The sequence below is a fragment of the Rattus norvegicus genome, chromosome 4 (genome assembly GCF_021556685.1).
Source record: "Rattus norvegicus strain SHRSP/BbbUtx chromosome 4, alternate assembly SHRSP_T2T, whole genome shotgun sequence".
Classification (NCBI taxonomy): Eukaryota; Metazoa; Chordata; class Mammalia; order Rodentia; family Muridae; genus Rattus; species Rattus norvegicus.
The window spans coordinates 174,460,433-174,467,375 of NC_141537.1; positions in this window are offsets into that span (position 1 = coordinate 174,460,433).

The following is a 6,943-nucleotide window of genomic DNA, read 5'->3' on the forward strand; positions in this document are numbered from 1 at the left end:
AGAAAGGATCAATTCTTTTATTATTTATCTTAAAACGCAGTCTTATAAGAATCTTTAAAGAATCACAAATCTGAACTTATGTATAATCTACTTTAAATGATCAGGTTGCCTCTCTGCTCTTCAGCAATTTTCATCAAATCATATCAGGAAGCTGAGGGCAAAAGTGGGTACAAGGAATCAGCCATCACCAGTCCAGCCTCAGCGAGAGTGACATCAGCCAGAGCTGCCATTGTTCTGTTCCCTGACCATAAATGTCCCTGGATTAACTAATACGAGTGTGCCTTTCTGAACTTCAGATGGCTCCCGACGATTTTCTATGTCAGAGCCACTAGCAAACATGTCTCAACTCAGTTTCACTAACAATTTTGTTTTTTCAAATACTTAGTGAGGAGGGTGGTAATTGCCAACAATGTACATCTGCAAGTTCTTTCCTAGGGCAGTGATTGAATCGTTAATCTGCTCCAGCAGCAATACCAGCACCTGAAGAGATCAAACATTTCTATTATGGGTGCCAGCTACACAGCGGCCCAGGGAGAGGCTGGAAACCCTCTTACACTTTTCATACAGCTCTTAGATGAAGAGCGCTGTGAAGGGGCTGGAGAGATGGCTCAGCACTGACTGCTCTTCCAGAGGTCCTAGTTCAATTCCCAGCAACCACATGGTGACTCACAACCATCTGTGATGGGATCTGATGCCCTCTTCTGGTGTGTCTGAAGACAGCTACGGTGTACTCATACAAGTTAAATAGATCTTAAAAACAGAAATAGATTTTCAGAGGAAGGGAGGACGGGAGGGAGGGAGGGAGGGAGGAAGAGGGGGAGGGGGAGGGAGAGAGAGAAAGAGAGAGAGAGAGAGAGAGAGAGAGAGAGAGAGAGAGAGAGAGAGGGAGTGCTGCGAAGGCAACAAACAGAGCAAAACTCCACAACAGAATGACGTCCTCAGCTTGTGCAGTCTAACAGGCCCCACCTGTCTCAGGCACACCCATCATGGCTGGCTAACAGGTGGGCCACATTCCATGAATTCTGAAGCTGTTTTTTGTTTCTCCTGCGTGGCCCTCAGCATGAATCCTGTAGACTTTCTGGCCTACGTAAGGCTCCTTTTTTACTATGATTTCACATGTGTTTTTGTTTGTTTGGTTGGTTCTTTCAATTTCCTTGAAATTTCATGGAAGCTAATATTGTGTGATTCAATTGTGAATCAACAACCAATACTGTTACCTCCTTTCCAAATCTTTTCCCACAAATTCAGCTTTCCCCACTGGATTTGTTTCTATTTTCCTCCAAAGTTTCATTCTATAAACTGTGGGTCGACACGGAGAAACGTTTACTCCTCTTTTTCATTTTGTTCCACCTTTAGAAATCATCCTTCAGATATCATTAGATCATACCGCATGTGTAGCCATGCTATAACTGCATACGTCGACCGCCGGAACCTGAAGGAAACAGACCAGATAAACAGTTCTCTGCACCCAAATCCCGTGGGAGGGAGAGCTAAACCTTCAGAGAGGCAGACAAGCCTGGGAAACCAGAAGAGACTGCTCCCTGCACACACATCTCAGACGCCAGAGGAAAAAGCCAAAGACCATCTGGAACCCTGGTGCACTGAAGCTCCCGGAAGGGGCGGCACAGGTCTTCCTGGTTGCTGCCGCTGCAGAGAGCCCGTGGGCAGCACCCCACGAGCGAACTTGAGCCTCGGGACCACAGGTAAGACCAACTTTTCTGCTGCAAGAAAGCTGCCTGGTGAACTCAAGACACAGGCCCACAGGAACAGCTGAAGACCTGTAGAGAGGAAAAACTACACGCCCGAAAGCAGAACACTCTGTTCCCATAACTGGCTGAAAGAAAACAGGAAAACAGGTCTACAACACTCCTGACACACAGGCTTATAGGACAGTCTAGCCACTGTCAGAAATAGCAGAACAAAGTAACACTAGAGATAATCTGATGGCGAGAGGCAAGCACAGGAACCCAAGCAACAGAAACCAAGACTACATGGCACCATCGGAGCCCAATTCTCCCATCAAAACAAACATGGAATATCCAAACACACCAGAAAAGCAAGATCTAGTTTCAAAATCATTTTTGATCATGATGCTGGAGGACTTCAAGAAAGACGTGAAGAACTCCCTTAGAGAACAAGTAGAAGCCTACAGAGAGGAATCGCAAAAATCCCTGAAAGAATTCCAGGAAAACACAATCAAACAGTTGAAGGAATTGAGGATGGAAATAGAAGCAATCAAGAAAGAACACAGGGAAACAGCCCTGGATATAGAAAACCAAAAGAAGAGACAAGGAGCTGTAGATACAAGCTTCACCAACAGAATACAAGAGATGGAAGAGAGAATCTCAGGAGCAGAAGATTCCATAGAGATCATTGACTCAACTGTCAAGGATAATGTAAAGCGGAAAAAGCTACTGGTCCAAAACATACAGGAACCCAGGACTCAATGAGAAGATCAAACCTAAGGATAATAGGTATAGAAGAGAGTGAAGACTCCCAGCTCAAAGGACCAGTAAATATCTTCAACAAAATCATAGAAGAAAACTTCCCTAGCCTAAAAAAAGAGATACCCATACAAGAAGCCTACAGAACTCCAAAGAGATTGGACCAGAAAAGAAACACCTCCCGTCACATAATTGTCAAAACACCAAACGCACAAAATAAAGAAAGAATATTAAAAGCAGTAAGGGAAAAAGGTCAAGTAACATATAAAGGCAGACCTATCAGAATCACACCAGACTTCTCGCCAGAAACTATGAAGGCCAGAAGATCTTGGACTGATGTCATACAGACCCTAAGACAACACAAATGCCAGCCCAGGTTACTGTATCCAGCAAAACTCTCAATTAACATTGATGGAGAAACCAAGATATTCCATGACAAAACCAAATTTACACAATATCTTTCTACAAATCCAGCACTACAAAGGATAATAAATGGTAAAGCCCAACATAAGGAGGCAAGCTATACCCTAGAAGAAGCAAGAAACTAATCGTCTTGGCAACAAAACAAAGAGAATGAAAGCACACAAACATAACCTTACATCCAAATATGAATATAACGGGAAGCAATAATCACTATTCCTTAATATCTCTCAATATCAATGGCCTCAACTCCCCAATAAAAAGACATAGATTAACAAACTGGATACGCAACGAGGACCCTGCATTCTGCTGCCTACAGGAAACACACCTCAGAGACAAAGACAGACACTACCTCAGAGTGAAAGGCTGGAAAACAACTTTCCAAGCAAATGGTCAGAAGAAGCAAGCTGGAGTAGCCATTCTAATATCAAATAAAATCAATTTCCAACTAAAAGTCATCAAAAAAGATAAGGAAGGACACTTCATATTCATCAAAGGAAAAATCCACCAAGATGAACTCTCAATCCTAAATATCTATGCCCCAAATACACGGGCACCTACATACGTAAAAGAAACCTTACTAAAGCTCAAAACACACATTGCACCTCACACAATAATAGTGGGAGATTTCAACACCCCACTCTCATCAATGGACAGATCATGGAAACAGAAATTAAACAGTGATGTCGACAGACTAAGAGAAGTCATGAGCCAAATGGACTTAACGGATATTTATAGAACATTCTATCCTAAAGCAAAAGGATATACCTTCTTCTCAGCTCCTCATGGCACTTTCTCCAAAACTGACCATATAATTGGTCAAAAAACGGGCCTCAACAGGTACAGAAAGATAGAAATAATCCCATGCGTGCTATCGGACCACCACGGCCTAAAACTGGTCTTCAATAACAATAAGGGAAGAATGCCCACATATACGTGGAAATTGAACAATGCTCTACTCAATGATAACCTGGTCAAGGAAGAAATAAAGAAAGAAATTAAAAACTTTTTAGAATTTAATGAAAATGAAGGTACAACATACCCAAACTTTGGGACACAATGAAAGCTGTGCTAAGAGGAAAACTCATAGCGCTGAGTGCCTGCAGAAAGAAACAGGAAAGAGCATATGTCAGCAGCTTGACAGCACACCTAAAAGCTCTAGAGCAAAAAGAAGCAAATACACTCAGGAGGAGTAGAAGGCAGGAAATAATCAAACTCAGAGCTGAAATCAACCAAGTAGAAACACAAAGGACCATAGAAAGAATCAACAGAACCAAAAGCTGGTTCTTTGAGAAAATCAACAAGATAGATAAACCCTTAGCCAGACTAACGAGAGGACACAGAGAGTGCGTCCAAATTAACAAAATCAGAAATGAAAAGGGAGACATAACTACAGATTCAGAGGAAATTCAAAAAATCATCAGATCTTACTATAAAAACCTATATTCAACAAAACTTGAAAATCTTCAGGAAATGGACAATTTCCTAGACAGATACCAGGTATTGAAGTTAAATCAGGAACAGATAAACCAGTTAAACAACCCCATAACTCCTAAGGAAATAGAAGCAGTCATTAAAGGTCTCCCAACCAAAAAGAGCCCAGGTCCAGACGGGTTTAGTGCAGAATTCTATCAAACCTTCATAGAAGATCTCATACCAATATTATCCAAACTATTCCACAAAATTGAAACAGATGGAACACTACCGAATTCCTTCTACGAAGCCACAATTACTCTTATACCTAAACCACACAAAGACACAACAAAGAAAGAGAACTTCAGACCAATTTCCCTTATGAATATCGACGCAAAAATACTCAATAAAATTCTGGCAAACCGAATTCAAGAGCACATCAAAACAATCATCCACCATGATCAAGTAGGCTTCATCCCAGGCATGCAGGGATGTTTTAATATACGGAAAACCATCAACGTGATCCATTATATAAACAAACTGAAAGAACAGAACCACATGATCATTTCATTAGATGCTGAGAAAGCATTTGACAAAATTCAACACCCCTTCATGATAAAAGTCCTGGAAAGAATAGGAATTCAAGGCCCATACCTAAACATAGTAAAAGCCATATACAGCAAACCAGTTGCTAACATTAAACTAAATGGAGAGAAACTTGAAGCAATCCCACTAAAATCAGGGACTAGACAAGGCTGCCCACTCTCTCCCTACTTATTCAATATAGTTCTTGAAGTTCTAGCCAGAGCAATCAGACAACAAAAGGAGATCAAGGGGATACAGATCGGAAAAGAAGAGGTCAAAATATCACTATTTGCAGATGACATAATAGTATATTTAGTGATCCCAAAAGTTCCACCAGAGAACTACTAAAGCTGACAAACAACTTCAGCAAAGTGGCTGGGTATAAAATTAACTCAAATAAATCAGTTGCCTTCCTCTATACAAAAGAGAAACAAGCCGAGAAAGAAATTAGGGAAACGACACCCTTCATAATAGACCCAAATAATATAAAGTACCTCGGTGTGACTTTAACCAAGCAAGTAAAAGATCTGTACAATAAGAACTTCAAGACACTGAGGAAAGAAATTGAAGAAGACCTCAGAAGATGGAAAGATCTCCCATGCTCATGGATTGGCAGGATTTATATAGTAAAAATGACCATTTTACCAAAAGCAATCTACAGATTCGATGCAATCCCCATCAAAATACCAATCCAATTCTTCAAAGAGTTAGACAGAACAATTTGCAAATTCATCTGGAATAACAAAAAACCCAGGATAGCTAAAGCTATCCTCAACAATAAAAGGACGTCAGGGGGAATCACTATCCCTGAACTCAAGCAGTATTACAGAGCAATAGTGATAAAAACTGCATGGTATTGGTACAGAGACAGACAGATAGACCAATGGAATAGAATTGAAGACCCAGAAATGAACGCACACACCTATGGTCACTTGATTTTTGACAAAGGAGCCAAAACCATCCAATGGAAAAAAGATAGCATTTTCAGCAAATGGTGCTGGTTCAACTGGAGGGCAACATGTAGAAGAATGCAGATCGATCCATCCTTATCACCCTGTACAAAGCTTAAGTCCAAGTGGATCAAGGACCTCCACATCAAACCAGACACACTCAAACTAATAGAAGAAAAACTAGGGAAGCATCTGGAACACATGGGCACTGGAAAAAATTTCCTGAACAAAACACCAATGGCTTACGCTCTAAGATCAAGAATCGACAAATGGGATCTCATAAAACTGCAAAGCTTCTGTAAGGCAAAGGACACTGTGGTTAGGACAAAACGGCAACCAACAGATTGGGAAAAGATCTTTACCAATCCTACAACAGATAGAGGCCTTATATCCAAAATATACAAAGAACTCAAGAAGTTAGACCGCAGGGAAACAAATAACCCTATTAAAAAATGGGGTTCAGAGCTAAACAAAGAATTCACAGCTGAGGAATGCCGAATGGCTGAGAAACACCTAAAGAAATGTTCAACATCTTTAGTCATAAGGGAAATGCAAATCAAAACAACCCTGAGATTTCACCTCACACCAGTGAGAATGGCTAAGATCAAAAACTCAGGTGACAGCAGATGCTGGCGAGGATGTGGAGAAAGAGGAACACTCCTCCATTGTTGGTGGGATTGCAGACTGGTACAACTGTTCTGGATATCAGTCTGGAGGTTCCTCAGAAAATTGGACATTGAACTGCCTGAGGATCCAGCTATACCTCTCTTGGGCATATACCCAAAAGATTCCTCAACATACAAAAGAGACACGTGCTCCACTATGTTCATCGCAGCCTTATTTATAATAGCCAGAAACTGGAAAGAACCCAGATGCCCTTCAACAGAGGAATGGATTCAGAAAATGTGGTACATCTACACAATGGAATATTACTCAGCTATCAAAAACAATGAGTTTATGAAATTCGTAGGCAAATGGTTGGAACTGGAAAATATCATCCTGAGTGAGCTAACCCATTCACAGAAAGACATACATGGTATGCACTCATTGATAAGTGGCTATTAGCCCAAATGCTTGAATTACCCTAGATGCCTAGAACAAACGAAACTCAAGGCAGATGATCAAAATGTG